This window comes from Plecotus auritus (assembly GCF_963455305.1).
Source record: "Plecotus auritus genome assembly, chromosome: 2".
NCBI lineage: Eukaryota > Metazoa > Chordata > Mammalia > Chiroptera > Vespertilionidae > Plecotus > Plecotus auritus.
In genome coordinates this window covers 43,874,218-43,894,379 of record NC_137771.1, presented here as the reverse complement: position 1 = coordinate 43,894,379, position 20,162 = coordinate 43,874,218, and the positions used below count along the sequence as shown (strand labels likewise).

At 43.3% G+C, this 20,162-nt stretch overlaps 1 protein-coding gene across 7 annotated transcripts in view; it reads left to right on the top strand.

Annotated features, from left to right (window-relative positions):
• Positions 1-20,162, top strand: part of LOC308242313 (uncharacterized protein) — a 261,237-nt gene that overhangs the window by 56,815 nt on the left and 184,260 nt on the right. The gene's annotated exons all lie outside the window — the stretch shown is intronic.

The following is a 20,162-nucleotide window of genomic DNA, read 5'->3' as shown; positions in this document are numbered from 1 at the left end:
TTTCTCTGTCTCTGGAACTGTTTTTGTTCATCAGTTTATGTTGTTCATTATATTCCACAAATGAGTGAAATCGTGTGATATTTATCTTTCTCTGACTGGCTTATTTCACTTAACATAATGCTCTCCAGTTCCATCCATGTTGTTGCAAATGGTAGGAATTCCTTGTTTTTTTAGCACAGCATAGTATTCCATTGTGTAGATGTACCACAGTTTTTTAATCCACTCATCTGCTGATGGGCACTTAGGCTGTTTCCAAATCTCAGCTATGGTAAATTGTGCTGCTATGAACATAGGGGTGCATATATCCTTTCTGATTGGTGTTTCTAGTTTCTTAGGATATATTCCTAGAAGTGGTATTACTGGGTCAAATACGAGTTCCATTTTTAGTTTTTTGAGGAAACTCCATACTGTTCTCCACAGTGGCTGCACCAATCTGCATTCCCACCAGCAGTGCACGAGGGTTCCTTTTTCTCCACATCCTCTCCAATATTTGTCGTTTATTGATTTGTTGATGATAGCCATTCTGACAGGTGTGAGATGGTACCGCATTGTCGTTTTGATTTGCATCTCTCGGAAAATTAGTGACTTTGAGCATGTTTTCATATGTCTCTTGGCTTTCCTTCTGTCTTCTTTTGAAAAGTTTCTATTTAGGTCCCTTGCCCATTTCTTGATTGGATTGTTTATCTTCCTTTTGTTGAGTTGTATGAGTCCCTGTAAATGTTGGAGATTAAACCCTTATCGGTGATAACATTGGCAAATATGTTCTCCCATGTAGTGGTCTTTCTTGTTGTTTTGTTGATGGTTTCTTTTGCTGTGCAAAAGCTTTTTATTTTGATGTAGTCCCATTTGTTTATTTTCTCTTTAGTTTCCATTGCCCTAGGAGCAGTGTCAGTGAAGAAATTCCTTCAGCATATGTCTGAGATTTTGCTGCCTGTGGATTCCTCTAGTATTTTTATGGTTTCCCATCTTATGTTTAAGTCCTTTATCCATTTTGAGTTTATTTTTGTGTATGGTGTGAGTTGGTGGTCTAGTTTCATTTTTTTTGCATGTATCTGTCCAATTTTCCCAACACCATTTATTGAAGAGACTGTCTTGACTCCATTGTATGTTCATGCCTCCTTTCTCGAATATTAATTGGGCATAGTGGTTTGGGTCGATTTCTGGGTTCTCTATTCTATTCCATTGATCTATATGTCTGTTCTTGTGCCAGTGCCAGGCAGTTTTGAGAACAGTGGCTTTGTAATACAGCTTGATATCTGGTATTGAGATCCCAGCTACTTTCTTCTTCTTTCTCAGGATTGTTGCAGCTATTTGGGGTCTTTTTTTATTCCAGATGAATTTTTGGAGAGTTCGTTTTAGGTATGTGAAATATGCCGTTGGTATTTTAATGAGGTTTGCATTGAATCTATAGATTGCTTTGAGTAGAATGAACATTTTGATGATGTTGATTCTACCAATCCATGAACACGGTATGTTCTTCCATCTGTTTATATCTTCCTCTATCTCTTTTTTTTAGTGTCCTGTAGTTTTTTGCATACAGGTCTTTTACCTCTTTAGTTCAGTTTATTCCTAGGTATCTTAAGTTTTTTGGTACAATGGTAAATGGGATTGCTTTTTTATTCTCTCTTCTGTAAATTCACTATTGGTGTATAGAAATGCCATAGATTTCTTGGCATTAATTTTGTATCCTGCTACCTTGCCGAATTCATTTATTAAGTTTAATAATTTTTGGTGGAGTCTTTAGGGTTTTCTATGTACAATATCATGTTGTCTGCGAATAAGGTCAGTTTTACTTCTTCTTTTCCAATTTGGATGCCTTTTATTCCTTCTTCTTGTCTGATAGTGATGGCTAGTACTTCCAGTACTATGTCGAACAGGAGTGGTGAGAGAGGGCATCCCTGTCTTGTTCCTGTTCTTAGGGGAAATGGTTTTAGTTTTTGTCCATTGAGTGTGATGCTGGCTGTGGGTTTATCATATATGGCTTTTATGATGTTGAGGTATGATCCTTCTATTCCCACCTTGATGAGAGTTTTTATGAAGAAAGGGTGTTGGATTTTGTCAAATGCTTTATCTGTGTCAATTGATATGACTATGTGATTTTTATCTCTCAATTTGTTTATGTGATATATCACATTTATTGATTTGTGGATATTGAACCATCCTTGCATCCCTGGTATAAATTCTGCTTGGTCATGGTGTATGATCTTTCTGATGTATTGCTGGATCCGATTTGCTAGGATTTTGTTGAGGATTTTAGCATCTATGTTCATGAAGGATATTGGCCTGTAATTCTCTTTCATTGTGTTGTCTTTATCTGGTTTTGTTATTAGGGTGATGCTGGCTTCATAGAAGGAGCTTGGAAGTATTCCTTCCTCTTGAATTTTTTGGAATAGTCTGAGGAGGATAGGTTTTAGTTCTTTCTTGAATGTTTGGTATAACTCTCCTGTGAAGCCGTCTGGGCCCGGGCTTTTGTTTGCTGGAAGCTTTTTGATGACTGCTTCAATTTCTTCCATAGTTACTGGCATATTGAGCTGTTTAGATTCTTCCTGATTGAGTTTTGGAAGGTTACATTTTTCTAGGAATATGTCCATTTCCTCCAGGTTGTCCAGTTTGTTGGAATAGAGTTGTTCATAGTATTTTTTAACAATCCTTTGTATTTTGGTGGGATCTGTTGTTATTTCACCTCTTTCATTTCTGATTTTGTTTATTTGGGTCCTCTCTCTTTGCTTCTTGGTGAGCCTAGCTAGAGGTTCATCAATCTTGTTTATCCTTTCAAAGAACCAGCTCTTGGTTTTGTTGATCTTTTGTATTGTTTCTTTGGTCTCTATGTTGTTTATCTCCGCTCTGATCTTTATTATTTCCTTCCTTCTGCTTACACTGGGTTTTTCTTGTTGCTTTTTTTCTAACTCGTTGAGTTGTAGGGTTAGGTAATTTATTACCATTGTTTCTTGTTTTTTTGCAGTATGCTTGTAGAGCTATGAACTTCCCTCTCAAGACTGCTTTCGCTGTGTCCCATAGATTTTGGATTGTTGTGTTTTCATTGTCATTTGTTGCCATGATGTTTTTTTATTTCTTCCTTGATCTCTCTGGTAACCCAGTCATTGTTTAATAGTATGCTGTTTAGTCTCCATGTGTTTGATTTCTTTGGATTGTTTTTATTGTAGTTGATTTCTAGTTTTATGCCACCATGGTCTGAGAAGATGCTTGATATGATTTCTATCTTCTTGAATTTGAAGAGACTTTGCCTATGTCCCAACATATGGTCTATCTTTGAAAATGACCCATGTGCACTTGAGAAGAATGTATATTCTGTGGCTTTGGGGTGAAATGTTCTGAAGATGTCAATTAATTCCATCTGGTCTAGTGAGTCATTTAGGATTGATGTTTCTTTGCTGATTTTTGTTTAGATGATTTGTCCAATGGTGATAGTGGGGTATTAAAGTCTCCCACTATGATTGTATTGCTGTCAATCTCTCCCTTGATATCCTCCAGGAGATTTTTTATGTATTTGGGTGCTCCTGTATTGGGTGCATTTATGTTTACCAGTGTTATTTCTTCTTGTTGGATTGCTCCCTTTAGTATTATGAAGTGGCCTTCCTTATCTCTTGTTATGTCCTTCACTTTGAGATCTAATTTGTCAGATATAACTATTTCTACCCCGGTTTTTTTTTTTTTTTTTTACTTCCATTTGCCTGGAAAACCTTTTTCCATCCCTTCACCCTCAATCTGTGTATGTCTTTTTTTCTGAGGTGGGTTTCTTGTAGACAGCAGATATATGGGTCTTGTTTTCTTATCCAATCCATTACCCTATGTCTTTTGATTGGGGCATTTAATCCATTTACATTTAAAGTTATTATTGATAGGTACTTATTTGTAGCCATTTTTATTCTTTACCCCTGTGTTCCTTCTTCGCTTCCTATTTCTTTTCTTTTTTTTTTTTTTTTTACAGCTGACCCTTTAGCATTTCTTGCATTGCTGGTTTGGTGTTAATAAATGCTCTTAGTCCTTTTTTGTCTGTGAAGCTCCTGATTTCACTTTCAATTTTGATTGATAGCCTTGCTGGGTACAGTATTCTTGGATTCAGACCCTTCCTTTGCATGACTTTGTATATTTCATTCCATTCCCTTCTGGCCTGATGAGTTTCTGTTGAGAAATCAGTTGCTAGTCTGATGGGGGTTCCTTTGTAGGTAACTTTCTGTCTCTCTCTTGCTGCTTTTAAGATTCTTATTTTGTCATTGGTGTTTGCCAGTTTAATTATAATGTGCCTTGGCGTCAGTCTTTGGGGTTCATTTTGCTTGGGACTCTGTGAGCTTCTTGGATTTGTGTGGGTTTTTTCTTCCCTATATCAGGGAAGTTTTCTGTCATTATTTCTTCAAACAGGTTTTCTATTCCTTGCTCAGTTTCCTTTCCTTCTGGAACCCCTATTATGCAGATGTTGTTTTGTTTCTTGTTGTCCCAAAGTTCCCTTAGGCTCTCCTCCTGCTTTTTAATTTTTTTTTTCTAGAAGCTGCTCTACTTGGGTATTTTTTCCCCATCTTGTCTTCTAGCTCACTGATGCAGTCCTCTGCTTCTTCTAGTCTACTGTTGATGCTTTCTATTGAGTTCTTTACAGCAGCGATGTCATTTTTCATTTCTTCTTGGTTCTTCTTCATTTCCTCTTGGTTCTTACTCATATTGTCGAATTTGTCTTCCATTCTTTTCATCCACCTTATGACCATTTCTCTGAATTCTTTCTCTGGAAGGTTGCTTGTCTCCATTTCGTTTACTTCCTTTTCTGGTGATGCCTGCTTTTCTTTCATATGCGGGCTCTGTCTTTGTCTTCCCATGGTCTCTCTTCTCTGGATGTCTGGTTATGTAGTTCTCTCTCTCCTTATCCCAGGCAAAATCTGACCTTTCCATGGTGCAGTGTAGAGCTCCTTGGAATCCACGTGTTTGTGATAATTGGGGACCAGTGTTCTGGGGCTTGCAGTTGTTAGGTGGGTGCCGCAGTTGTTGATTTTCAGGCTTCCAATAAGCTCCACTTTCCCTTTCAAGATGGCGCAGTCTCCACGTCCGAGCCCGTAGCTCCTGGTGGGGACCCAGCTGCAGTGGGGGCTGCCAGGTCAGGGGAACCCCGTCTAGGTGTCCCCCATTTTCTCCTGGAGTTTAGCTGTCCCTCAACTTGCCAACAAACTCTCCTCGTGCAACCCTCAACTGTTCTTCCTTTCTACTCTAGGACAAGGCTCGGAACACATCTGTCTATTCTGCTGCCATTTTTTTCCACCCCTCCATTTATCCTTTTGGCTTTTTATTTGGGACTCTTTTTACTTGAGTAACTTTTTCTTCCCCACATCAGAGAACTTTTCTGTCATTATTTCTTCAAATAAATTTTCTAATCCTTGCTGCTCTTCTTGTCCTTCTGGCAGCCCTATTATATGTATGTTATTTCGTTTTGCATTGTCCCTAAGCTCCCTTAGGCTCTCCTCCTGCTTTTTAATTTTTTTCTCTAGTTGCTGTTCAGATTGGGCTTGTTTCTGTACCTGATCTTCTAACTCACTGATTTGGTCCTCTGCTTCTTCTAGTCTACTATTGAAGCCTTCCATGGTGTTTTTGATTGTAGTTATATCATTTTTCATTTCTTCCTGATTTTTGCATAGGTTGTTGACTTTCTCGTCCATCTGGTGTATGAACTGTATGACCATTACTCTAAATTCTTTTTCTGTCATGTTGCATGCTTCCATTTCACTTATTTCCTTACTTGTGATTCCTCCTTTTCTTTCCTCTGGAGATTGCTTCATTGTGTCCCCATTCTGACTATTACCAGAAGGTTCAGATGTCGAGTTGCGGGAGCCTGGACAGTGTGCAGTGGGAGTTTTGCACTCCCCAAGTGTCACTGAAGAGCTCTGATACCAAGATGTGCGTTTGCTGTGGGTTGGTGGGATCCACGCTCGCCCTGGGTCAGAGTCACAGGCACTTAGTGTGGCCTTGTGTGTGCACCAGAATCAGGGACCCTGCCTGCGCCATGTTGAAAAAGAGAACCCACTGGCGTGTGCCAAAAATCAAAGTCCCCTATTGAGTGTCAGGAGTCAGAGGCTCCCTGTGTCCATGCCGAGAATTGAGTATCAGAGTCTCTGTTTCTTGGTGCTACCTCACACTGAGAATCAGGTCCCTGTGTGCACATGTGCCAGAATTGGAGTCACTGGCTCTTAGTGTGAATGTACTGGGAATCAGGGATCTTAGGCGCATGTAATGAGGAATGGAGTCTAGTCCCTGGTGGTCAATGTTGCCTCTTGTGTGGAGATTCAGGGTCCCCAATCTGCCCAGGAGACTGGGTTGCTCAGTCGCACTTAGTTGGCAGGAGGTCCACTTCTGCCCTGCGCTAAACAGCCTTCTGTGTGCGCTTGCCCTGAATCAAAGTCAGGTGGCTCTGCCCCTTAGTGTGGGTGTGGGGTCTGGTCACACGGGTGTACACTGTGGAAAACAAACGCCCTGTGTCCATGTACCCAGGCTCAAATTCAGCGCTGCCTTCCTGTGTGGGCACAGGGTCCGGTTGTGGGGAACAAACTCCCTGAGACCACACATCCAGGTCAAATTCACCGCAGCCTCTCTGCTAAGGCGCAGGGCCTGGTCATGGGAAACAAACTCTCCGGGTTTGCACCCCCAGGTTTGAATTCAGTGCTGTCTTCCTGCATGGGCATAGGATCTGGTCGCAGAAGACAATCTCCCCAAGTTTGTGCACCTGTGCTCCAATTCAGGACTGCCTTCCTGCCTGGGTGTGCAGACGAGTCGTGGGAAACAAATTCCCCGAGTTCACAAGTCCGGGCTCAAGTTCATCGCTGTCTCCCTGCCCTGCATGGGCATGGGATCTGGTCGCAGAAGACCACCTCCCTAGGGATGAGCGGCTAGGCTCGAATTCTGCTCATTCTCCCTGCCTGGGTGTGGAGATGAGTCGCGGGAAACAAATTCCCCAAGTTCACAAGCCCGGGCTCAAGTTCAGCACTGTCTTCCTGTCCTGCGTGGGCATGGGATCTGGTCACAGAAGACCACCTCCCTAGGGAAGAGCGGCTAGGCTCGAATTCCACTCAGTTTCCTTGCCTGGGCGCGGAGACTAGTCGCGGGAGACACCAAGGCTCAAAGTCAGGCAGAGTTGCCACTGCTTTGTGTGTGCAGAAAGCCTTATTGTGCAGAAAGCCTTATTGTGCAGCTGGGGTCTGGTAGTTTCTATGTCGCTGCTGTGGGGATGGCGGGGGAGGGGGATTGGCTTTGTGACTCACAGAAAACTGCGGCCGGGTGCCTGGAATCTTGGGTCTGCAGCTGTGGTCGCAGGTCTTCTACCAGAGTGGCTGTAGGGTCCTGGTTTGCTTCCGAGACCAGACTGGGTGGTGGTGAGGCTAGGATCCTAGTCTCAAGCAGTTCTGTTGTTCAAGATGGCGTGGTCTCTGTGCTGCCAGTGTCCTCCCCGGAGTGTTTGCGGCAGCCGCGGGGTTTTGCCGTCTAAGACTGCCTGGATTGGCAGCCCCCTGGAAGAACTGCAGGGTCTAACTGTCCCTATTTCACTCACACACACACCCACACACGTCCACACACACCTCTATCACTCCCTCACTCTCTCACACACTATCCCTCCCTAATTTCCTGCTGGTCGCCATCTTCCGGAAAGCTGTCTCCTTTCTTAAGAAGTGTAGCTCTGAGGTCAGGGATTGGTTGATCAATCTTTGAGCCTCAGAGATGAAGCAAATGTTTGGCACTCAGCTGGTGTTTGAAAAAGATGTGTTGAGATGAAGTTCACAGTATCCAAGAATACAGTGCTTGACTACATCATGCCATTGGATATGAACTGTGAACTGTTTCATTTGGCGTCTGAAATCTGACTCCATATGTGGTTAATTCAAGGGACAAAGTCTATTTTCTTGCATTGATCTATTGTGATATAATTTGCAGTTGCTTCTCTGGAAATAAATACTTTAAGATTGCCCTAAAATGATCCCACAGAGAAGAATATTACTTAATGCAATAAATACTGACCACTAACTATATCCTGAATGCAAGAAATACCTGAAGGTACTTTCAGGGAACTCTCAGTCTTGCTCTGCCACTTCCTGGTCATGTGAACTTGGACACAGAAATTTGTCATCTATCGTCTCAGTTTTCTCTAAGTATTTTAGGAGTCTTATTCCTATTCTGTGATGCGCAAAGATACTGTGATAAAAACGATAAAGATAATTTTCTTTGATACTTTTCAACTCTGTTTCTTCTCCCTTCTCAGTACTAAATTAGAAATTATGCAGTTGGAACCACAGCATCTAGCCTGTATTTACAATCTTGGAGAGGTGCCTATAACTGTTCTGTGTGAATGTAGAAGTATTCTCTTTATGAGCAGATTGTAAACTCATTACACAAGTGTCAAGTCTCCATGCCCCAGAATGTGTGCACTGGACTGGGTTATTATAAAATAATGAGGGACTAATGAAAACCTTTTGGATAACTTCAGGCCCATCTCAATATTTCTTACTCGGCCTTCAAGGCTCAGTTCAGATGTGTCCCTCAGGAAACCTTTGAGCATTGAAGTTGGGCTGGGTGCCTATGCAGTGGTTCTCTAGCATCTGGTGCTTGTCACATTATATTAAAATTATTAGTTCCATTTCCTCCTTATCAACTGTCATCTCACTGAAGTCAGGGACGATACTCTGGCTTCTCAAGTGGAGTGTTTAATATAAAGAAGATTATCAGTCAGTGTTTGTAAATGGAATTGAACACAGGTGTACATGTTTTCTTGCGTTGGAAGGAGAATCTATAGTAATTACAGAGGTGAGTGATAATCTCTACAGACTTTCCTCCAACATCTCCTTCCCCCCTCATCCATTCAGTCTTTCATTACCTTGCTTGACTAATTTGCAGAACAGGTTAGATACAAATCTAATGAAGACCAAAAAATGTACAGTACTTCTGGGGATTGCTGTACTTACTTAGTTTCTAGAGATAATTGCTCACTCAGGCTCTCACTTTACCTTTTGTTTCTTTGTTCAGAGGAGGAAATGCTTTGTGTTTTCTGGAGGGTGAGTGAGACTACAAGTTAAGTTGGTCAACATAAATATTTGGTAAGGACAGTGGGCATGAATATGCCATGTCTTTTTTTCTGGGAGGTATTAGTAATTTTAGGAAACCATTAGATGGATTTTTTAGCTTTTGATGTGTCTAATAATTTTTATGGCCTTTTTAGATATTTCTTTTGATTTTAATTTACTTTCCATTGATTTTTTTCTGCCCTCAAACATTTTGGTGCTATATTATCAGAATGTAGCCTCAAGAGTTCAAGAGTGTGTTCAGGCCTTTCCTGTACCAAGGATGAGATTGATAGAGGTCCTTTCCACAGGGTGGCAAAGAGGTCCTGGGCTGGAGAATGGAGATCAGTTATCCAGGGCAGGCAGAAGTAAGGTAATCATAAGGGATAAGCCAACCAATCCATGTTCAGAGTAAACTTGTCCTAAACTATGAAAACACAGAGAAAGTAAAACTGGGAAGGGAGACAGGGTGCAAACATTAAGGCTAAGCCATTGATTAGAATACTCTAGATCAGTGTCACATGTGAGCTACAGAAAATAGGAAGTAGTTAAGGAATGAAGGAAATTGTGAGTAAAAGAAGCCACCAAAGCAATCCATTTACTGTGCCACATATATGATGTAGAGACAGTTGCAGCCCCTTAAAGCTATTCCAGTAGTCTGGACAGAAGATAGAGACAAAAGATGCCTATTCATACCATTTTGTTTTTCCAGCCCCTAGAAACTTGTCTGGAGTGATATTGTACTATCTGTGGAGAGAGTAAAAGTGTTAGGCTGTCATGCCTTTTATGATTTTCTGCTAATATCTATTCCCCATTCATTTGGATTCTACTTAAAAAATAAAAAGTCAACCTACAGACCTACCATGCCTATACTTACCCTGTGTGGTATGTGAGCCTGTGAGATAGCTATAAAAACTTAAATATAAAACAGTTGTCCAAGCCCTGGAAACAAGAGAGAGCAAGATCAAATTGATTCCAGTACCATGCAAGAGACACCCCTATCCCAATGTAACCTGAAATGCTGTGTCTGCAGCCACCAAACCTCTTTTTGTGGCTTCGACCCTCCCACACATGTGCCACTTATTATGCAATTGCAGCGCCAACAGGAAAGGAATAGTTTTCATTCATCTCAGCTCATAGCTCCCCTTTCTCCTCTCATACCAGTGCTAGCACATGCACAGGAAGAATAAGAAGTGCATTCTCACACCCCAGATGGACCACAATGCTCAAAAAATACAGGGGTGGGCAAATGTAGGTCTACAGTTGTGAGTACATAGAACACAGAGTTTAATTTTGTGTTATTTTTGATTAATTATTATATTATTTTCCATATGAACAACTGTAAACCTACTTTTGCCCACCCCTGTGATTTCCAAAAAAGCATGCCAGCCCTATACTCATTCACTACAACCTTGGTGAACTATCCACCAAAACCAACTCCAATTAGCTATTTAATAAAAGGTACACATTGAAATCTAATTACTAAAAATATGGACTAAAATCTAAGGTCCTCAATTTAAAAAGTATCTCTGGATTATGTAATGAAAGTGAAAGAGATGGAAAAACGAAGGAAGCTTAGTGTCTCAAGTAATTCAATGCACATATTCTGAGTGCTGGCAGTGTTAGGTTCTGTGAGGACAACAGACATGGTTTAGACATTGTTTCTGGCCACAAGGAGCTCACAGTCTATTGAAAGATATTCACGGGCACTACCTACTGATACAACAGGATTTGTTCCTTTGGGAGGTGGAACATGTCTGAATCCCAATTCCACTTACTACAATGAGGCTTTTCTTCTCAAATCAGAGTCACTCCCATGATTGGTTCAAGAATTCCAAAAAACTTGAAATAAGTTAAAGAGGTCAGTCCTGATTGCTATTGTCCTACACAGAAAAAAAGAGGAAACTGATTCGTGGCCTGCATGGTCTTGTTCTCTGCTGCAGTTGTTCTTCATAGAATGTTGCCACACAAAATCAGGTTCTTCCTTGATGTATGACATGACCATTGCAGTAAGTTCTACAGGGTCTCAGAGACAGTCATAGAGACCAGGTGTCCCTGTCTGCCATTGGTGACTAAAAGGGCATAAAGCTATCTTTGAATTGGAGATCACTGAGAACTGAGAAGATGATGTGTTTGATGTGTCTTCCATATTAATGTTGAAGATCTTCAATTTGATAGGAATGTTGGAATGGAGTTGCTGGGAACTTTAAACAATGATAGAAGTACCAGGGAGGGTGCAGACCTGGGAGAGAGAGACAAAAGTTTAGGTTTGATCATGTTGATTCTTGGGCCCCTGTGAACCATCTGAGAGCAAATTTTGAGTAGGCATTTGGATAAAAGGGAGCTACAAGAGTGGCTGGGCTGAATATAGAAATCTGTGTATCATCATCACATTATTATTAATCCTATATTGTAGATGAGGTTACATAACTTGCTGGAATCTCTTATATTCTCTCTCTCTCTCTCTCTCTCTCTCTCTCTCTCTCTCTCTCTCTCTCTCTTTCTTTCTCTCTCTCTCTCCCTTTCATCTCCCCCCCTCTCTTTGTCTCCCTCTCCCTCTCATTTCTGTATGCCTCTGTGCCTAGAGTAGAGTCTTATTCATAGGAAGTGCTCAATAAATATTTTCATATTTCCCAAAGGCTCCCTACATAGACATCTCAGACCCACTTAAAATCTTCTGGCGACTCTGGTCATTTGGAAGAGTGTTTTTTGAAAATGTGAGCTTTCTGATGGCTGTTCTCTGGGAGACAACAGACGAGGAAACGCTCAGGGAGACTGCTAATTGCATTTACTGGACCACACGCCTTCCCTGGCTCTCAGAGGAATACACGTTTCCAAGAAATAATGAGGTTTGTCTGAGGTCCAAGGGCACTTAGACAATGGAGAACACAAGTCCCTCAGGTAGTGGGTAATGTCTCTGCCTGTCTCAAGACCTAACTGGCTATTGCCTCATTGATGTCCGAACAACTAGCACTTCGGGATACTTGTGTTTAGATTTTATGTATACAAAATTATGGTTTTTTGGTTAGTCTAGGGTTTCATTGCTCTTAATGTGAATTGGATATAGGATTCTGGATTTGGAGACTGAAGACCAGGCTCTGTATGTTATGTCTAACCCCTAGAAGCGTATGACCTTTGTTGAGCAAGTACTAGTAACTCCTTAACTGTGGGAGTTGTTTTCTTTACTCATAAGAGGGGATTAATGTTACCTGCCTCCTCGGGTGGTTGTGAGGATTCAATGAAATGGCCAGTATGAAAGCATGCACTACATGTTCACTGAAAAATATCTGTCAGGTGTTAGCAAAGCAGATTTCTCTGAGTCTTTTGATGGCTAAAATGTTTTTCCCATCTCCAGTTAGGAAGATCCTCTCATCCCACACTTGATCCCACCTGTGGATAAGTGGAGCTACTGTGCTTTAGGAAGTAGCCCTGAAATAATATTGTAAAGCACTGCAGTTGATGCAGAATGCTTTGTCTCTCTAGAATAACCAATTCTCTTGGGGTAAATTTCTCTTGCTCTAACGATGTGTTCTGATGGAGGCTGATTATCACAGATCCTGCCATTGGTCAGAGGAATTGCCCCCTGACTTAGGCCCTTGAATTAACTATAATTATTAATTCAGGAATGTGCACAATATCTAACTGGGCAAATGCCTTTCTGGAAATTTAAATGAATACTGACCCTGGGAAGGGAAAGTTTTCTTTCTTGCCAAGATGGGGGAGAGAAAGAGGAGTCACCGTGGAGAGTTTTGATAACAACATCAGTTCCTGGACTATTGTCCTGAGACCAAATTCAGCCTTCTCTTTCCAGATTCATGAGTGAATAGATTCTCGTTTTTGCTTATACCAATTCAGTTGGAGTTTTACACTTGTAGCCATCATAATTGTTCCAGTTATCTACTATCACATGCAAACTACCTCCAAATTTAGTGATATCAAACAACTACTGTGAATTGTGTCATGGCTTCTGTGGGTCAAGAATTCACACAAAATACCGTGGGAATGGTCTCTCTCTGCTCCACAATGGCTGAAGCCTCAGCCAACAAGACTTGAACAGCTGAGGTTAATTGAATGGCTCAAATGGGGTTGATGGTCCTACTACTAAGATGGCTCCTTCACACACATCACTGGAACCAGGGCTGGGATGATTCCAAGGCTGGGCTCACCTGTTGCTTGGAGCACCAGCATGTGGTCTCTCCAGGAAGCTGAGTTTTAAGAGAGAATACTCATAGGAGAAACACTGAGAGAGCAAGCATTCAAAGACAACCAGATAAAGTAGCATGACCATTTACGGCCTAGGCCCTAGACTCTGAGGTCACATAGTATCACTTCAGTCAGACTCTATTGGTAGAATCAATCAACAAGAGGGTACACAAACCACACCAATTGATAGGAGGAATCTCAATAAAATTAAGGCCATTAAAATATAAACAAGCATAGTAATATTAATTAATATATATATCTTCTCTTTCTTTCTTTCTTCCTTTCTTCCTTTTTTTTTTTTTTTTTGTATCTAGGCTTATTACTCTAGCCTTCCTCTTTGTCAACCTTTACTCTGATGTATTCAGAGCTCATCTCTTCTAGGAAGATCTCCTTGACCGTCGTTATTTTACTCAGAACTCTCTTTTAATCCTTCAGTAAAAGGCAAAAAATTCATTTGAAATAAGGTTAAACTGGAGTATCCTTATTTTTTTATTTATTTTTATTTTTATTTATTTATTTATTTTAAAATAAATCTTTATTCAGATTATTACAATTATTTCTCCTTTTTCCCCCCAAAGCTCCCCTCCACCCATTTCCCACCCCACCTTCTGCCCTTACCTCCCCCCCTCTGTCCTCATCCATAGGTGTATGATTTTTGTCCAGTCTCTTCATGAACCCCCCATACCCCTTTCCCCCTGAGAATTATCAGTCCACTCCCTTTCTATGCCCCTGATTCTATTATATTCACCAGATTATTCTGTCCCTCAGGTTTTTAATTCACTTGATTTTTAGGTTCACTTGTTGATAGATATGTATTTGTTGTTCATAATTTTTATCTTTACTTTTTTCTTCTTCCTCTTCTTTAAGAATACCTTTCAGCATTTCATATAATACTGGTTTGGTGGTGATGAACTCCTTTAGCTTTTTCTTGTCTGTGAAACTCTTTATCTGCCCTTCAATTCTGAATGATAGCTTTGCTGGGTAGAGTAATCTTGGTTATAGGTTCTTGCTATTCAACACATTGAAAATTTCTTGCCACTCCCGTCTGGCCTGCATAGTTTCTGTTGAAAAGTCAGCTGACAGTTGTATGGGTGCTCCCTTGTAGGTAACTAACTGTTTTTCTCTTGCTGCTTTTAATATTCTCTCTTTGTCTTTTGCTCTTGGCATTTTAATTATGATGTGTCTTGGTGTGGTCCTCTTTGGATTCCTTTTGTTTGGGGTTCTGTGGGCTTCCTGGACTTGTAAGTCTATTTCTTTCACCAGGTGGGGGAAGTTTTCAGTCATTATTTCTTCAAATAGGTTTTCAGTATATTGCTCTCTCTCTTCTTCTGGCACCCCCATAATTCTGATGTTGGTACGCTTGAAGTTGTCCCAGAGTCTTCTTACATTATCTTCAACTTTTTGGATTTTTTTTTTTTGCTTTTTGCTTTTTCGGTTGAGTGTTTTTTGCTTCTTTGTAATTCAGTTCTTTGACTTGATTCTTGTGTTCCTCTTGTCTGTTTTTGGGTCTCTGTATAATATTTTTTATTTCAGTCAGTGTATGTTTAATTTCTAGTTGTTCCTTTTTCATATCTTCAAGGGTCTCGTTATATTTATCGGCCTTTTCTAGGATATTCTTAAAAAGCCTTATAACCATGGTTTTGAATTCTATATCCAGTCGTTTGTTTTCCTCCATTTCTTTCGTTTGTGATCTGATTCTTTGACGCCGCATTTTTACTGCTTCCCTGAGTTGGTAAGGTAGATTTGTGTGCTAGGTTTCCAATCTGGCCCAGTGGGTCTGCCTCCCCAGTTAACCTGAGGTGGACACTCTTGGTGCACCCCTTTGTGGACTGTGTGTACAGCCTTGTTGTAATTAAGTCTTTATTGTTGTTGGTATCACTGGGAAGAATTGACCTCCAGGCCAGTTGGCTGTAAGGATCAGCTGTGTCTATGCTGGGAGAAGTTCGGTGCTGGAGACAGCCTTATGGGATTAGACTTGCCAAATTGCAATAGCCTCTGTGCTCAGCTTGGATGGGGTGGAGTCTCAGTCTTGGCTTCCCGTCAGCCTTGCCCTTGTGCGCACGTGCGTGCCTTCAGACCTCTGCCTTCCCGGCTCCCGAGTCTCCGCCTGAGAGTCCAGGCTCCCCCCACAAGAGCGTGGGTCCCCAGGGGCTCGCCTGGAACTGGGGTTCACTGCAGTCAGAACTGGGGCTCAGTGCATTCAGGAGCCTCTGACTCCCTTCCACTAGGGAAAGCCTGTGGCAACCTCCACAGCCTTTGTGCGCACTGGCGCGCGCGCGCTTTCAGTCCTCCACCTTCCCCGGCTCCCGAGTCTCTGCCCGAGAGTCCAGACTCTCCCCACAAGAGCGTGGGTCCCCAGGGGCTCGCCTGGAACTGGGGTTCACTGCAGTCAGAACTGGGGCTCAGTGCATTCAGGAGCCTCTGACTCCCTTCCACTAGGGAAAGCCTGTGGCAACCTCCGCAGCCTTTGTGCGCACTGGCGCGAGAGCGCTTTCAGTCCTCCACCTTCCCCAGCTCCCGAGTCTCCGCCCGAGAGTCCAGACTCCCCCCGTAAGAGCGTGGGTCCCCAGGGGCTCGCCCGGAACTGGGGTTCAGTGCAGTCAGAACTGGGGTTCAGTGCGGTCGGGGGCTTCCTTCCCCCTTCCGCCAGAGAAAGTCAGCCAGGCTCTCAGCCGCCCTTCCTCTCTGCGCGCACAAAGACCCTTTGCATACCTCCAATTCTCTGTGAGCTTTTCTCTTTCCTTCTAGTTGTAGAATTTTCACTCGGCCAGCTTTCCTGTGGTTCTGGATGGTGTCCGTTCTGTCTTTTAGTTGTAGTTTTGAAATTGTTGTGCGAGGCAGCAGTTTAGGTGTTTACCTATGCCGCCATCTTGGTTTCTCCCTTGGAGTATCCTTATTAATCACTATCTCCTAGATGCTGGTGATGGTCATTTCTAGCATAATGTTAGGCTCATCATGGAATCACAGAGCCATGGATGTTGAAAGCTTGAAAGGAATTTGAGAAGTGATCTAGTTGATACTCTTAATTTTGCAGGGTCATTTCAAAAGACCTTTGTTAAATTCAACTCTATGCTGGCCATTGTGCTAAGTACATAAGATATGAAGTTGAGCTAAGCCCACAGAATCTAACTATATAAAAGCCTAAGCAACCGTTGCAACCGAAACAACTGAACTGATGACCGAACAGGCTGCATGGGGTGACCAGGCCGGCAGGGGGGTTAGTGTGGGGCGACCAAACGACCAAACAGCAGGCTGCATGGGACGACCAGGCCGGCAGGTGGGGCAGTTGGGGGCAACCAGGTTGGCGAGGGAGGGGGCAGTTGGGGGTGATCAGGCTGACAGGCAGAGGCAGTTAGGGGGGATCAGGCCAGCAGGGGGACAGTTAAGAACCACCAGGCTGGCAGGGGGGGCAGTGAGGGGTGATCAAGCTGGCAGGGGGGGCAGTTAGGGGCGATCATGCAGGCAGGCAGGTGAGTAGTTAGGAGCCAGCGGTCCAGGATTGTGAGAGGGATGTCCGACTGCTGGTTTAGGCCCAATCCTGGGGGGTCCCGGATTGGAGAGGGTGCAGGCTGGGCTGAGGGGACCCTCCCCCCATGCATGAATTTCGTGCACCGGGCCTCTAGTATCCATATAAAAATCATAATCCAAGAAAGCATTTCCTAAAGCATATTCTGAAAAGTTGTGTTCCTCAGAACGTTAAGCATTTTATGAAGTAACTAGTGGCCCGGTGCACGAAATTCATGCACATTAAAAGGGGATTAATTAGAGGAAATAATTTAATATTGCTATTTACCCTTTCTCTATAATAGAAGTGTCAGAGATGAAAGAAAATTAGTAAATTGTATATAAAAACCTTTCTCCTGTCAGAGTCTGGGGCACACCACGGGACCCAGAGTCAAGTCTTCGCCCACCCCCATGTGCCTCAAAATCACGTGAGATCCAGACCCGGCTGCCCACCCCCCATTGGGCTAGATCCAGACCTGGCCATTCCCACCCTTGTCAAGCCCCACCGGGCAGGGGACGTAGCCCGGGCCCAAGCCGGGGGTCATGGCCTGAGGTCCCCCAGACCAGGGCGGGGGGCATGCCTTGAGGTCTCCTGTCAAGCCCTGCCAGGTGGGGGATATGGCCTGAGATCCCCTGTCAAGCCCTGCCAGGCGGGGGTGCACAGCCTCAGATTCCCCAGCCCGGCACCAGGAGGGGGGCACAGCCTCAGATCCCCTGTCAAGCCCCGCTGGGTGGGGAGCACGGCCTGAGGTCCCCTGTCAAGCCCCACCAGGCAGGAGGGCACAGCCTCAGGTCCCCTGGCCCAGTGCTGGGGTGGGGGGTGCGGCCTGAGGTCCCCCAGCCTGGTGCTGGGGTGGGGGGAGCAACCTGAGGTCTCCTGGCCCATCACCAGGATGGGAAGCACACCTTGAGGTCCCCCATCAAGCCCCGCCAGGCGGGGGGGCATGGCCTCAGGTCCCCTGGCCTGGCGCTGGGGCGGGGGTCGCGGCCTGAGGTCCCCATCAAGCCCCACTGGGTGGGGGTCGTGGCCTGAGGTCCCCCAGCCTGGTGCCAAGGCGGGAGGCGTGGCCTGAGGTCCCCTATCAAGTCCTGCCGGGTGGGGGGGTGCAGTCTGAGGTCCCCTAGCCCAGCACCAGGACAGGAAGCATACCTTGAGGTCCCCTGTCAAGGCCCATGGGGGTGGGGGAGGGCATAGCCTCAGGTCCCTGCTGATTGCTTGTTAAGGCTCCTTATAGGAACTTGGCCTCAGCTGTGGGTGCAGCCATCTTTGTGATGGAGTGATGGTTAATTAGCATATTCCCTCTTTATTAGAAAGGATGTTATCTAATGTTTGAGAAATGTAGCTTTTAATAAAATTAAACATGCTCTCTATTATAAGACTTTTAAATGTGCATTTATTAGCCCTGAAAAAAAGTTGGTGAGCTAAAGATTTCTGGATGAAAGTGCACTGTATATATCCAAGCTTAAGGCAAGGTTCTCTGACTTCATAGATCCTTTCCTTGAAACTTACTTTACTGTGAAAAACATTTTAAGTATGAGAACAAAAGGAGAAATCAAAGCATTCCTTTTACATTTCTCCCTTTCCTTTTCCAGTTGACCTTGTTCAAGGCCTGGAATTTTGCCTCAGTGGCCCTGTGTGCATTCCTGTTTCTTGATGAAATGCAGGCACAGCCCCTGCTTGTGGAGAAACCCCAACAATCTAGGCTCACTCTGGCTAGGAACCCCTGTTCTGTCAGCCACCTCATAGACAGACATTCTACTTCCAATGGACTTCAGTTCCAAACCATGATGCTAGTATTCACCAGAATTTGAGAATTCCCCCATGCATTAGACTGGACCTCAAGTGCTGCCTGCCAGAAGCATACCTGAGTTAACTGCCTCTTCTTGGTAATTAACAATAAGACTAGTTATCATTTACTAAGGAATTACCTTGGGTCAGGTCCTGGGTTAAAGTATTCTCAGTACTTTATATTACATTAAACCACACCAAATTATCATTGTGATAGGTCAAAACAGTTAAATATTGGCAATTGCATGGTTCCACTTAATAGCACCTAATGCTTTCAGCATTTCTGTGAGTTAAACCTTACCTGGGCCAGAACAAGGCACAAAGGTATCATGGCAGCTGCCTGATTTGTGCCCTTTCAAATTGCTCATCTTTAAATCTCTAGAATTTATAGAGAGGCTGAGAGTAAGTGGATAAAGGAATTGCTATTGGCTGCGTCATCCAGTCTTCTATTTTATAGGACAGTTAAGCTCTGGCCCACAATTTCATGAAGTACTCTGCAAACAAAAGTCCTCCTGTTAACCAGACACACCTATCCTCAGAAAGTGGTTAAGCAACTATTTATTGTTACTTAATATTGCCCCTCCACCACTTCCAGCAATTGATGAAAATATTTCTTCTAGCAACATAGTCTACTCTTTGTGAAAGAAGTTCTGGAAAATACTTCTTTTCTCCTACTTCATTTCATTTTGAATGGTATTTTGATGAATCATAGATAGCTGCTTGGAAGGTCTGATAGATTCCATCTGGTTCTGCTTATATGCTCCCCATTTTGCAGATGAGGAACTCAGAGTTTAGATGGTGAATGAACTTGTTAAAGGTCATACTGCCAGTACATGCTAGAGCTGGGATTTGAACTCAGTTTGGATGACTCTACATCCAGTTGTCTTAACCATTGCAGATCCAGCTTTGGCTGCTCTCAGGAATAGCTTTCCCTAGTTATCTAAAAACATGGGTGTCAAGAGTGTAGCCAGCCTGGGATAGAATCCTGCTTTGCACTTACTAGTTGTGTCTCTAGGGTAAACAAACCTCTCTGTTTCAGTTTCCTCATCTATAAAATGGAGCTGAAGCTGCATTCTTAGAAATGTTGTAAAGATGGAATGAATTAAAATACCAGCTATTATGATCACTTATTATTTTCTGTCCCCATAAAGCTAATTTGTATCTTCATTGCCTTTCAACTGCCCTGTGTTGCTGAAGCCCCGGTGTGTTTGGGGCTAGAATTTACTGAACCAGGAGCCAGCCTATTTAAGAGCCCACAGAATCTGCATTCTCATCCCCCTCTCCACTTGGAACTGATGCCAGGAATTCTAAATGGCCAACCTTAGGGATTAGATGGTGTAAGTCAAACAGCCACCAATAATCCCCTAGTGTTAGATATTTAGATTGTGCCAACATTTTGCTATTATAAACACAAAGAGCAGGGACAATTAGAGGAAAGTGAACTAGAAAATTTAAAAGACCAAGAGACTGAATATATAAACAGACAATGGCCAGCCCACATATGACAATAGAACTCAAACCCACAACCTCTGCAGCAAGCAACCTGGGAGCCAAACTACACCTCTGCAGCAGTCTCCCCAGGACTTGGTCAATGCCGGCCAAATTCCCTGTGCTGTACCCCCACT